This window comes from Mustelus asterias, chromosome 7 (assembly GCF_964213995.1).
Source record: "Mustelus asterias chromosome 7, sMusAst1.hap1.1, whole genome shotgun sequence".
Lineage (NCBI taxonomy): Eukaryota > Metazoa > Chordata > Chondrichthyes > Carcharhiniformes > Triakidae > Mustelus > Mustelus asterias.
The window spans coordinates 105,669,590-105,683,858 of NC_135807.1; the positions used below are offsets into that span (position 1 = coordinate 105,669,590).

Consider the following 14,269-nt stretch of genomic DNA (forward strand, 5'->3'; position numbering starts at 1 on the left):
TTCCACTCGCCTAGTGTCATCCTCCTTTATCTCTATAGTGAGATGGTGGAAGTGATTATTCTGAGTCCCATAAGCTTTCAGTTGATTGACATGGAACCAACCAGTTTTCCCGTTGGCGATCAGGACCTTATACACTGAGGGGCTTATTTTGTCAGTGATGGTATCTCGGGGACAAGAAAGAACTGGGGTTGTAGAGGGAAGTCATTACCTGCTGGCCAACTGTATATTCTACCGGGTGTACCCTTTTATCGAAATATGACTTGCTCTGTTTCTTTTTAACTCCTAATCGGACAGCCGCGGCTAACTGGGCTGCTTTAATGTTTTTGGTTAGCTGCTGGATGGCTTTCTCGTGGGTGAGCGCTGTGATAGCAGACTCAGTTAAATCAAACCCCAATAAATATTCAGCTCCCCTCATAGGTCAGCCAGTCATTAATGTGTGGGGGGTGAACCCAGTAGAGCTGGAAACGGTGTTGCGTACCATCATGAGGCTAAAGTACTGTATCCCATGTTGTGTTGTTTTGCTGCACTGTCTTTCTAATGATCCCTTTTAGCGTTCGATTCAGGCCCTCTACGATTCCACTGGATTGTGGATGGGAGGCGATATGGAATTTCTGCTTGATGCCAATCATAGCCAGAACGTTCTGCATCACCTGCCCGGTGAAATGTGTCCCTTGGCCGGACTCTATGCTGCGGGGAAGACCCCATCGTGTAAACACCTGCTGGGCTAATATCTTTGCGGTGGCCTTAGCTGTGTTGGATCTAGTGGGGAGTGCCTCAACCCATTTGGTGAAAGTGTCTATTATTACCAGGATGTATTTAAATCCATTCCTACATGGCGGCAGTGGGCTGATATAATCGATTTGGAGATTTGTCCAGGGGCCTTCTACTGGGCATGTGCCTAAGCTCCGTTTTCCTGGCATACCTATCGGGGTTGTTCTGGGCACAAATGAAACAATTATCGATATAATGGGCAACATCATTGTGCAGTTCGGGCCACCAACATAATTCTTTTAATCGCTCGATTGTTGTCTCTATGCCCTGATGGCCATGTCCGTCACGGTACTGGTAGATGAGCTGATTTCTGTTCTGGGTAGGGACTACGTATGTGCCTGCCTTTAATATCAAACCATCCTGAATCTGTATTTTGTCCTTCCATTTTCTTTAGGGGGCTGGGTAGACTCCGTCTAAAATTTGTTTTAGGGAACCGTCAGTGTGCTGCGCCTGGACCAGGTCGGCTATATTAGTTTGGCAAATGGTCACAGCGTTTACTCGCTCTCCTACAGGTGGCTGCCAAAACTGTCCCATACGGGCACTGGCCTTGGCTAATGCATCAGCCTTACAGTTACCAGGTGGGGAGGTCCTATGGTGGCTTCTAACCTTAATAATCCCATATGTGCGCCCTTCGGTGGCCTGCAGAACGTATTTTAATAAGAAGGCTGATGGTAGGGGCTTTCTATCCGCAGAGACGAAGCCTCTGGCTTCCCATAACGGTAGGAACTCAGTCAGGCTGTTGCACACGTACATACTATCGGAGTGTATGTTGGCAGGGGTTGGGAATAGGTCTGGGTGACTCACTACTTTTGCGACTGCTGCTAGTTCGGCAGCTTGAGAACTCAAATGACTGGGTAGTTTGAGAGCGAGTTCTAGTAGTGGCTGTCCCTGTTGATTTTCTACATAAATGCCACATCCTGTGATTCTGGTCCCATTCTCTATGGTGGATGAACCGTCTACATAAATTCTCATGGCTGAGTCTGTCCGTTGGGTGGCTGTTTGTTTCGTTCCTGATCGTCTCTCCTGTTGTTTCGGGGTAAACGGAGCTGTGGGGTCCTTGTGACTATAACCTGACACTCATGCGGATCTCCCCCATAACTTAAATTTATCTGCCAGGAACGTGGGCACTTTAGTTCGCTTTACAGTGATGTCCCTACCCTGCAGTAGTCGTGTCCAACGGGCAGCACGGACCTGGCTTTCTGAGCTGTCTTTAAGGCGGCCATCCAGCAGAAGTTGGGTTGGGGTGTGTTCAGTGAGGACGGTTATTGGGTTCAGTCCGGTGATATCGGCGAAATGCTGCACAGCCCAAAATACCGCGAGCAGGTGTCGTTCACACTCAGAGAAGCCCTGTTCAACTGGGTCTAAGACTCATGAGGCGTCGGCTACTGGGCCTGGTCTACCATGTCTTTCTTGTAATAATACTGCTGAAAGTGTGTGGTCGGCGGCTGCAACCTCTAAGGCGTATGGTAGATCTGGGTCAGGGACTAGCAAGGCTGGCGCTGTGGCGAGGGCACACTTTAAATCGGTTACTGCAGCTGTGTGCTGTGCAGTCCACTCCCAGCTCGTGTTTTTCTTTAGCAATTCGGACAGTGGGGCTGCTTTGGTGGCGAAGCCGTCTATATGGTTCCGACAGTACCCTACTAGACCGAGGAAAGATCGGAAGGTACTCACATCTCGGGGCAGTGGGAGGTGCACTATGGAGTCTAGCCTTTTCTGTTCGATTCCCTCTTCCCATGGGTAATCACTGTACCTCGGTATATAACTTGGGTTGCAAAATTTGTATCTTTTTCGGGTTGACTTTGCAGCCTAATGAGTGGAGCAGTGCGAGTAATTCATCCAGCAATGTTACACGCTCCTCTTTGGTGTTAGTCTGTAACAATAAATTGTCTACATATTGGACCAAGCACTCGGGTCGGGAAAACTTTTCTAGTCCGGTAGCTCGTCGCCTGTGGAAGATGGACGGGGAATTATGGAAACCCTGTGGTAGGCAAGTCCAAGTGTATTGCTGTCCCTGGAAGGTAAAGGCAAACTTGTACTGACAAGACCGGTTTAAAGAGATGAACCAGGAGCCGTTACTAATATCTAGTACCGTGAAAACCTTCGCCTGGGCTCCCTGTCTCATCATGGTGACGGGGCTTGTGGCTACTGGGGGGGGCCGTGAGTGGGGTAACCTTATTTAATTCCCGGTATTTGACTGTTAACCTCCATGATCCATCTACCTTTTTCACGGGAAATATCGGCGCATTATTTGTGGATGCCACTCGTCTCAACACCCCCTGCTGTAATAGACTATCAATTACTTTGGCTACCTCCCCCTCTGCCTGCCTGGGGAAACCGTATTGTCTCTGTGGTTTCGGGTCCGGCCCTTCAATTAACACCTTCCCAGGTATCTGGCCACAATCATGTTTATGCCGCGCAAACACCCCATTGTTTCTTTGAAGCACCTCCCTGATGGCTGGATCACTGCTAATCGTTAAGGGATCAAACCAGAATTCCCCTATTGTGCTAACCCTATTAGCATATGTCCCGACTGGAATGATTGATGGCGCTCTGCTGATCGTAGCCATCTGCCAAATACATCAATTAGCTGGATCGAATGAAAGATTACATTTATTCATAGAATCGGACCCCGGATGTGTTCAGCGTTTGGGAGAAGGTCAACTAACACCACTGGATAGTCACTCACCATGTTACCTAGATGGACCTGTACAGGGGCTGTAATGCGTCCCTCCTGCATGTGTCCTGTGAATCCACTGAGTGTAATTGTGCCCGTAGTTGGCCAAGGAATGTCTGTTTTTAATTTTGATACATTTAGGGTAGCTCAGGAGCCTCCGGTATCCCAAAGGAATTTTACGAGGTGGCCGCTTACCTCGCCGTTAACTAGGGGTCTCCCTACGCTATCCCACCTGGTGCTACAGATCCAGGTTGGGGAGGCCGGGCACCGTCAATCTATGGTTCCATAGGCGGGGACAGTTGGATACAGTGATGGGCTCGTGCTTACGGTATGCATGGGGTGACCGGGACCTTCTATTGGTGGTGGGCGTGTTCTCTCTCGTACCTAGGAGCTGCCCTAACTGGTGGAACCGGTGGTCCTGGTAGTCCCGGGGACCGTGTATATGGTGGCGGGGGTCTCCTACAATCTCGGGCGAAGTGTCCTGGCTGCCCACAATTAAAACATGTCCTTCTATCTCTCCCCGGGGCTGCTGTGTAAGGTGGAGCTGTACCTCTCTGGTGTTGGTGATCCCCTCTACCCTCGTTTCTCCATACTGGACCCTGGCTAGCCCTCACCGGAAGCATTCTCGCCTCCCTTTCTGACCGTGACATTGGGGCTCCCTGAACTTCCTGTTCCCAGACCCGAGCTAACCGTTGGAGAACCCATGCTTCATTGTGTGTGGTCTCTGCGGGGTCAAAATTAGCGCAGGCTTTCTTGCCTTCCTCTGTGGTGTGTGAGACTAATGTCCTAGCCCATTTGGATGAATCAGCTTCATTCAATCTAGCCCGATCTAATTCCCCATATACTCCCGTGAAGTGGATCCATAAACGACCGGCAAAGGCAGTCGGATGTTCCCCTTTCCTCTGTCTACATTTATTTAACCAATCGACAGGATCCCCTTTATTAAATCCTACCACGGTCAATATCGCTTCCTTAATTTCGTTTAAGGAATTAAGGACATTTGAGGGGCTGGCAGGGCAGACCAGCAGACTTGCTTAAGCACATGACTATCAGCTTCACTTCTTCCCTTTCATCTGGTCCGTGCATTATCTTCTGCTGCCGAACATCCTCAAAGAAACTGTGTGGATCAGCTGATGGCTCAAAGGTTGTGATTTTATTTGCGATTTCGGACAATAGTGCCACCGTAAACGGGGTTGTATATGTAACAGCTGGGCCCTAAGACTCTCCTACCCGACGTTCAATCGTCACTGGGTGCATTGGTACTGGAGGTGAATCTGGGGCGCAGTGGGTATGACTTCCCCTGGGAAGGATGGTGGTGGACCCCAATCCTCGGTTTGCGTAACGTAAAGTCTAGCATTCTCCTTCAACTCTTCCCAATCCGCAGTCTCTATCTCCTCTTCCTCTACTGTCCCGAAGGTTCACATAAATCCATTTTGAACTGATAATAGGGATTCCAGCCGTGACATTTCTTGCTGGCATTTGGAGTGGTCAGTGGTTGCCAGTCTCTGTTCTTTACTGGCTTGATGTAGTGCTTTTATTGCCGCCTGCAGGTCAGGGCAGTTAGCTTCCAATCGAGCTCCTGCCTGCTCGGCTTCACCTTTGGCCAAGACGGTGCGCTGTCTGACAGTACGTCTTGGTAGGCTCTCTCATACTGGGTTTGAAAATTGCCCAGATGTAATAAATTTGCCTGGTTGGTTCTCTTTAATTCACCTACCTCTCTGTCCTTTTCGGCTCTTATCTGCTCTATCCTCTCCTGCTGTTGTTCCTTTAGTTTCTTAATCTCCTCCTCCTTTTTCTCCTGTGCCCGCTTCAATTCCTCCAGTTCCTTACAAACTGTGTTTAATTCCTTTTCTGTTCCTAGCAGCTGTCCTAAGCAGCTCACAGTGGCAGTGGCTTCCTCACATTTGCCTGCCCGTTTTCCCTAAACTTTCCTTAGATTGTCCCAAAACTTCTGCCCTAGGCATCCCGGTCCCATCTCAATATTGGCACAAGATTCTGCCCATAGGGGCCACCCTTTCTTTTTAATATATTCCCTGAGTTTTGTTTCCCATATGGGACACTTCTCTGTCTCTGTGCTGTTTCCTGCCATTCTATATTCAACGACAAGGGGTAGGGAGTTGATCGGACTGCGGGTACGGCTTTGGACTATGTTCCGGTCCTAATCCCTCCGGATTCTAATGTAAACCTACGGAGTTTACCCTATCCTCCTTGTTAGTAACAATGCATGCACAATAAACAATTTCCCGAAAGCAGTTATTTGTCCAATAAGGAGTTTACACCTGTTGGCTCTGAGTTTTAAATAATCGTTTAATACAGATTCTGTGGGATTCGATATCGGAGCAACAAAGTTACTTCTTGTCGATGTCCTGGCGGAGTCGCCAATTGTTGTGCCTGCCACACAGTCTGTTTTAACCCTTATACGGTGGACAAAGAATTGTGAGTAGACTTCGTGTTAGTACAACCAATATTTATTTAAAACACACAATCAATAATCACCCACCCAACCAACAATAAGTTATCTTACAAAAAATACTAAAGTTCAAGTCCAATACTAGACCTTGACTTAACTTTGCGTGACTGCCAAGTACCCAGGCAGATATTGACCTTTATCTGTGCGCTGGTCTCTGTAGTCCTCTGTGTAGTCTGGTCCTTTGGTCTGGTCTGGCACTCTGACTCTTGTTTTTCTTCCTTGTCGGGTGTGGTAGCTCTCCTCGTGCTGGTCGTTGCTGGCGACAGTCACCGTTGTTGTAGCTCGTTCGTGGGGTCAGAGAAAGAGAGAGATTCTTGGTTGTGCAGCACCCTTTATACCCCGTTGGGTTTCGCGCCCCTTTTGGCCATTGCCAATCAATCGAGCAGGACTTGATCACCCTGATCAATAAAGTCCAATCCAGTGCTGCCACACCAATCTCTGGGTGTGTCCCCAATGGCCATGTCTGTAGGTGCTGGGGGCACGTAGGACACACACCTCCCTCCCAAATAAGGCACCCCTATGTCTGGTAAACAACCCAGTTTGACCAGAAAGTCCCTTTTGTCCTGGAGTTGTCTGAGTTGCAGCCTGTTTATCTCTGTCTTTTAGGCTGCAGCCTGCTGTTTTAGTTCTTGCCCAATTGTCCCAGAGTGCTTTACAAATCGCCATTTTAGATGGCCTGTTTGGCCACAGGACAAATGAATGGCAGATGCAGTATAATTTGGATAAATGTGGGGTTATCAACTTTTGTAGCAAAAATGGAAAGGCAGGTTACTATCTGAATGGCCATAAATCAGGAGAGGGGAATGCGCAAAGAGATCTGGGTGGCCTTGTACACCAGTCACTGAAGGAAAGCATGCAGGTGCTGCAGGCAGTAAAATGGCAAATAGTATTTTGATCATCTTAGTGAGAGGATTCGAGTTCAGAGCAGGGATGTCTTGCTGCAATTATACAGGACTTTGGTGTGGCCACACTTGGAATATTACATGCAGTTTAGGTCTCCTTCTCTGAGGAAGGGTGTTCTTGCTCTAAAGTGGGTGCAGAGAAGGTTTGCCAGACTGAGTCCTGGGATGGCAGGACTGACATATGAAGAGAGATTGAGTCAGTTAGCATTGTATTTGCTAGCATTCGGAAGAATGAGGGGGGATCTCATAGAAACTTGAAAATTCTAACAGGACTGGACAGGGTAGATGCAGGAAGGATGTTCCCAAGGGTGGGGCTGTCCAGAACCAGGGGTGACATTCTGAGGGTACAGGGTAGACCGTTTATGACAGAGATGAGGAGAAATTTCTTCATCAGAAAGTGGTCAGCCTGTGGAATTCGTTACCACAGAAAGTAGTTGAGGTCAAAACATTGCATGTTTTCAAGAAGTGTGGGTGGGGAGCTGGGCGTGGGTGGGGAGCTGGGCGTGGGGGGGGAGGTGGGATCGGGTTATTGAGTTGGATGATCAGCCATGATCATAATGAATGAATGGCAGAGCAGGCTTGAAGGACCAAATGGCTTCCTCCTGTTGTTATTTTCTATGGTTCTATTCAGAATTCCTCACAGCAACAGTTTGAACTTTCCTTGAATACACTAAATGCGGTAGCGGGCATAAAAACAGCTTTCCACCCATTGGGCACAGTGGAGGATTTTCATATCAATTCATGCATTTGAGACTGCATTAATTATTCATCCAAATTTAGTGATGTCTCACTGGTGCGCCTGTTAGATGCAGTCAAGGCCCACCATGGTTTTCTCTACACCTGCATTGGCCATAGGACTCCTACCAAGGTGTCCAATCTGCCTTGGGAGGCGGTCATAGAAGACGTCAGTGCAAATACTCTGCAGAAGAGATCAGCCACTCAGTGGAGAAAGGGATGAATGGTCTCTCCCATTCATGATGTGGAGATGCCGGCGTTGGACTGGGGTAAACACAGTAAGGGTTTTAACAACACCAGGTTAAAGTCAACAGGTTTATTTGGTAGCAAATGCCATTAGCTTTCGGAGCGCTGCTCCTTCATCAGATGGAGTGGAAACCTGCTCTCAAACAGGGCACAGAGACACAAAATCAAGTGACAGAATACTGATTGGAATGTGAATCTCTACAGCCAACCAGGTCTTAAAGATACAGACAATGTGAGTGGAGGGAGCATTAAGCACAGGTTAAAGAGATGTGTATTGTCTCCAGACAGGACAGCCAGTGAGATTCTGCAAGTCCAGGAGGCAAGCTGTGGGGGTTACTGATAGTGTGACATAAACCCAAGATCCCGGTTTAGGCCGTCCTCATGTGTGCGGAACTTGGCTATCAGTTTCTGCTCAGCGACTCTGCGCTGTCGTGTGTCGTGAAGGCCGCCTTGGAGAACGCTTACCCGAAGATCAGAGGCTGAATGCCCATGACCACTGACGTGCTCCCCCCCAGGAAGAGAACAGTCTTGCCTGGTGATTGTTGAGTGATGTTCATTCATCCATTGTCGTAGCGTCTGCTGGGGAAACCATGCCACCAACCTCTCAACATTCACATTATCAAATCCCCTGAGAATTCGATGTGTTACAATAAGGTCACCTATTTCTTCTAAACTTATTCTTCTAAAATTAGTCCAGGCCAAACCTAGAGTCATAGAGTCATAGAGGTTTACAGCATGGAAACAGGCCCTTCGGTCCAACTTGTACATGCTGCCCTTTTTTTTAAAACCCCAAAGCTAATCCCAATTGCCCACATTTGGCCCATATCCCTCTATACCCATCTTACCCATGTAACCGTCTAAAAGCTTTTTAAAAGACAAAATTGTACCCGCCTCTATTACTACCTCTGGCAGCTTGTTCCAGACACTCACCACCCTCTGTGTGAAAAAATTGCTCCTCTGGACACTTTTGCATCTCTCCCCTCTCACCTAAACCTGTGCCCTCTAGTTGTAGACTCCCCAACCTTTGGGAAAAGATATTGACTATCAAGCTGATCTGTGCCCCTCATTATTTTATAGACCTCTATAAGATCACCCCTCAGCCTTCTACACTCCAGAGAAAAAAGTCCCAGTCTATCCAGCCTCTCCTTATAACTCAAACCATCAAGTCCCGGTAGCATCTTAGTAAATCTTTTCTGCATTCTTTCTAGTTTAATAATACCCTTTCTATAATGGGATGACCAGAACTGTACACAGTATTCCAAGTGTGGCCTTACCAATGTCGTGTACAACTTCAACAAGATGTCCCAACTCCTGCATTCAATGTTCTGACCTATGAAAGCAAGCATGCTGAATGCCTTCTTCATCACTCTGTCCACCTGTGACTCCATTTTCAAGGAGCTATGAACATGTACCCCTAGATCTCTTTGTTCTGTAATTCTCCCCAAAGCCCTACCATTAACTGAGTAAGTCCTGCCCTGGTTCAATCTACCAAAATGCATCACCTTGCACTTATCTCAATTAAACACCATCTGCCATTCGTCAGCCCACTGGCCCAATTGATCAAGATCCCGTTGCAGTTGGAGATAACTTTATTTACTGTCCACTATGCCACCAATCTTGGTGTCATCTGCAAACTTACTAACCATGCCTACTATATTCTCGTCCAAATCATTAATATGTGACAAATAACAGTGGGCCCAGCACCGATCCCTGAGGCACACCGCTGGTCACAGGCCTCCAGTTTGAAAAACAACCCTCTACAACCACCCTCTGGCTTCAGTCATCAAGCCAAATTTGTATCCATTTAGAATCCTCACCCTGGATCCCGTGAGATTTAACATTATTTAACTTAACCTACTCAACCTTTCCTCATCAGAAAAATCCTTCCATATCTGGAATCGACCTGGTGAGCCTTCTCTGCACTGCCTCCAATGCCAGCATATCTTTCCTTCGATAAAGGGACCAAAACTGTTCACAGTGTTCCAGGTGTAGCCTATCTCGTGCCTTGTATAGTTTCCGCAAGTTTTGCCCACTCAATTAACCTGTCTGTATTCCTCTGTAGACTCTTTATGTCATCCTCAGCACTTGCCTTCCTACTTAGTTCTGTGTCATCTGCAAACTTGGCAATAGTATATTCACTTCCCTCATCCAAGTCATTAATATATATTGTAAATAATTGTGGCCTCAGCACTGATCCCTGTGGCACTCCACTAGTTACAGGTTGCCAGCAATGCATCTCTTATCCCAACTCTCTGTTTTTTATTAGTTATCCAATCCTCTATCCATGCGAATATAACAACCCCCAACCCATGGGCTTTTATCTTATTAAGTAACCTTTTGTGTCGTACCTTAATGAGTTTTTTGAAAATCCAAGTATATTACACCTACTGGTTGCCCTTTATCTATCATGCTCAATGTCAACTTAAGGAATTCTAATAAATTTGTCAGGCATTATCTTCCCTTCATGAAGTCATGCTATCCCTGTTTGATAAAATTGTGTATTTCTAAATGCTCTGCTATTATATCCTTTATAATGGACTCCAATATTTTCCCAATGACAGATGTTAAGCTAACTGGCCCATAGTTACCTGTTTTTGGTCTCCCTCTCTTTTTGAATATGCATTTACGTTGGCAGTTTTACAATCTTCTGGAACTTTTCCAGAATGTAAGGATTCTTGTATTGTGAGGAATTTTGGCTGTGTCTGCCCGACATTAGCTGGACAAAAAAAGTATGTAGGGAAAACTTCTTGGTGCCATTGCTCGGATCCCTGCTTCTTGTGAGCCGACCTGGGTCAGTTGAGAACAAAGGTAATAGGCTGAGCTAGTTAATAGTGTAAATCTGTGTAAGATAGGGACAGACGTAGATGTGGGTATATTTTATGTGTTTAAAATAGTTAGAATCATCTGAGCATTGTGAACGCCCATAACCTTTATGGGAGGGCAGTTAAAGAGAGATGAATGTCTGTGAGTAGATAATAGTTAACTACCAATATTCATTGGAGTTCATCTCTGATCGTCAACAGGCTATCAATACTTATCAGAGTTTACCTCCAGCTGCATTATAACATGAAATTGACTGTATAAAATTAACATAAAATAGGAAGCAATCTTTGTGCATTGTTTATTATCTCCGCTGTATTGTTAGCCATAACAAAGAATGAAACTGTCTTACTATAAAAACTGGATACATGCTTGTATTAATTAGATGAACATTTAGTGTAGTCCACATCTCTCATTACAACAATCATGAAATCAACTGTGTCTTCGCCTCCAGCCAGGGTCTTGTAGCTTTCTCTTGCTTTCTCTAGGCCACACTGATCTGACAGGAATCTCTCAGCAAATTAATAGACCTCAATAAGTGTAATTGAGAAATCTCCGCGACACTTGGAAGATTACTACCAGTGCTTCCACCAGCTCTGTAGCTATTCCTTTAATAACCTTCCAAACCCATGACCACTTCCATCTCGAAGGACAATGGCAACAAATATATGGGAATACCACCACCTGCAAGTTCCCCTCCAAGCCACTTGCCATCCTTGACTTGGAAATTTATCACCTTTCTTTCGCAGTCACTGGGTCAAAATCCTCCCTAACAGGTCAACCCACAGCAGGTAAAAGAAAGAACAAAGAACAATACAGCACAGGAACAGGCCCTTCGGCCCTCCAAGCCCACGCCGCTCCCCGGTCCAGGATTGAATCCTGAATCCAGGATCCCCTCCCAATTTTCCAGCCTATCTACATACTAATATCCTATCCACCGAGCTGTCCCTCACAGCTACGATGCTTTGTTCATCACAACCTATTAGCTCACCCCCACCCCCCCATTCCAGACCATGTGATCTCCAGGGAGAGGCGAAAACCCAGAGTGAAAACCCCAGGTAGACTGCAACGTTTCAGGAAGGCAACTCACCACCACTTACTCAAGAGCAACTAGGAATGGGCAATAAATACTGGCCAGCCAGCAACGCCCATGTCCCTCAAATGAATAAAAAAATACCTAGTGTCACAAACCATGCTGATGTTATCTGTGAGTGTCCCAACTTGAAACACTGGTTTGTGGAGGTTTATAGTGTTGTTTTTGGAATGATGTGAGGAGTCTCCTGAAATCTCAGTGAGAAGAACCAGTCAAGTCGTTGTATAAAAATTTTGAAAGACTATTTATTAAATTAAAGAAAAGACAAATACACACCAACAGGACAACAATACTCTAAGACAATCAAGTATATGAATCATCAAACACACACATAGTTTATATAGAAATTACCCCTTGTTCAAAAATATATCTACAATCCCTGAACTGCTTAAGACTTCCCCTTTCCCAAACAACATCCAAATTAAATAAATCTATAAGTCAAATCCAATTTATAGTTACCACATAATATGGCAGAGGATCAAGTCTGGTAAACATCTCCAGCGAAGATATTTAAACTGCCTTTATAAAGGTTTCTGCAATGCCAAAGGCTCTAAGACTTAGATGTCGGCCTAGCCTTCTGGCTGTGAATTGTAGACTGGTCTCTCAGTTACTAAATGTAAATTAGGTGTAAACTAGTCTGCCTCCTTGTGAGGGTGCTGGCCTCAGAAACAAAACTCCTCTTTGATTCTTCATTCTGCGCATTTACTGTGGTTTTCTGCATGTCTCAAATTCCTGGACTTGAGAAATTAGTAGATGTATACCTCCACTGAGCTCTCAGTCATCTAGGTAAGCTGGTTCTAACTAATAGGGCAATTTACACCTGGTTGTGTCTAGATGCCTGCAAATCTCATTACTGGAAAAGTCACATCTTTTGAATGATGGCGACTGCCGATGCTGTAGAAAAAGGATTTCTATCTTTTTGTTGGGCAAATCCCATTTTATCATACCTTGTTAAAATCTTGTTACTGTTATTAGGGCAAAGGAAGTACAGTGATTAGCACTGCTACCTCACAGTGCCAGGGACCTGAGTTCAATTCCAGCCTAAGGTAACTGTCTATGTGGAGTTTGCACGTTCTCCATATGTCTGCATGGGTTTCCTCTGGGTGCTGCGGTTTCCTCTCACAGTCTAAAGATGTGTGGGTTAGGTTGATTGGCCTTTCTAAATTGATCCTTAGTGTCATGGGAATAACAGGATAAATACGTGGGGATACGGGGATAGGGCCCAAGTGAGATTGTTGGCAGTGCAGGCCAAATAGTCTCCTTAGAATCATAGAATTTCTACAGTACAGAAGGTGGCCATTCAGCCCATAAAGTCTGTATCGACCACAATCCCACCCCATTCCCGTAACCTCACACATTTACTCTGCTACTCCCCCTAACACTAGGGTCAATTTAACCTGGCCAATCAACCTAACCCGGACATCTTTGGACTGTGAGAGGAAACCGGAGCACCGGAGGAAACCCACGCAGACACGGGTAGGAGGTGCAAACTCCACACAGACAGTGCACTATAGGAATTCTATGATTCTATTCTAAAGTTTATTTATTGGTGTCACAAGTAGGCTTCATTAACACTGCAATTAAATTACTGTGAAAATCCCCTAGTCGTCACACTCCGGTGCCTGTTCGGGTATACTGAGGGAGAATTTAGCATGGCTAATGCATCTAACCAGCACGTCTTTCGGACTGTGAGAGGAAACCAGAGAACCTGGAGGGAACCACGCAGACATGGGGAGAACGTGCAAACTCCACACAGACAAGGCCAAGGCCGGAATTGAACCCAGGTCCTTGGTGCTGGAAGGCAGCAGTGCTAACCACTGTGCTACTATGCCACCCTTATAGGCAGATTCATGACACCCAGAATGCAATCCATCAGGTCGCGGAGACTTACCGACCATTAATTTCCTCGTACTTTTTCTCCAATGATAGTTATTGGGTGCAAATCTCCTAAAAAATCCTAAGTGCCGAATTCGTGTAAAAATTGTCTTAACTCCCACTGGTTTTTATAGCGTGATTTTCAAAATGAATCTCCTCACTCTGAGCACTGCAGAGTGCTTCACAGAGATTCACGCTGAATATCTGTGGGAGGGCCTGATTCCCGCTGAAGAGGCTGACAGCATTGTGTTAAGCAGGCCACTGCTCATACACTGATCTGCCAGCGCCCCGCACTGCTGGCCTCCCAATCACTGGCCAGTTCGATCGCTGTCCTCCCGGACCTCTCCAGGCAAGCCTCTGTCCCCATGGTCCCGCCCCCTTGGCACTGCATGATGCCCAGTGGGCAGTGCCAAGATGCCCTTGGGCATTGCCACTTTGTCCCTTAGGCAGTACCAAGCTGACAATGCCCAGGGGCACCCCACCCTTACCCCGACCTCCTTGGGGGGCCTCCATGGTCTCCCTTCATTTCAGCAGGGTCGATTGCCAGTTCCCAGTGCCAGTGGGAAGCTGTTATAAACCCCGCTGGGGTGTCACCACTACTAGGGGGGGTGGGGGGGGGGGGGGGTGGAGGGGGGCGGGGGCCACACACTCGTGAGCCTGGAAAAGCCAAGCTTTCTGGAGTT

The 14,269-nt window shown here is 46.6% G+C and overlaps 1 long non-coding RNA gene across 1 annotated transcript; it reads right to left on the bottom strand.

Annotated features, from left to right (window-relative positions):
- Nucleotides 1-11,427: 11,427 nt before the first annotated feature.
- Nucleotides 11,428-11,670, bottom strand: LOC144495894 (uncharacterized). Its single transcript, XR_013498351.1, has 2 exons — nucleotides 11,610-11,670; nucleotides 11,428-11,540 (listed from the first exon to the last, which is right to left on the bottom strand). It is a non-coding gene; the product is annotated as an uncharacterized LOC144495894 (long non-coding RNA).
- Nucleotides 11,671-14,269: the final 2,599 nt, after the last annotated feature.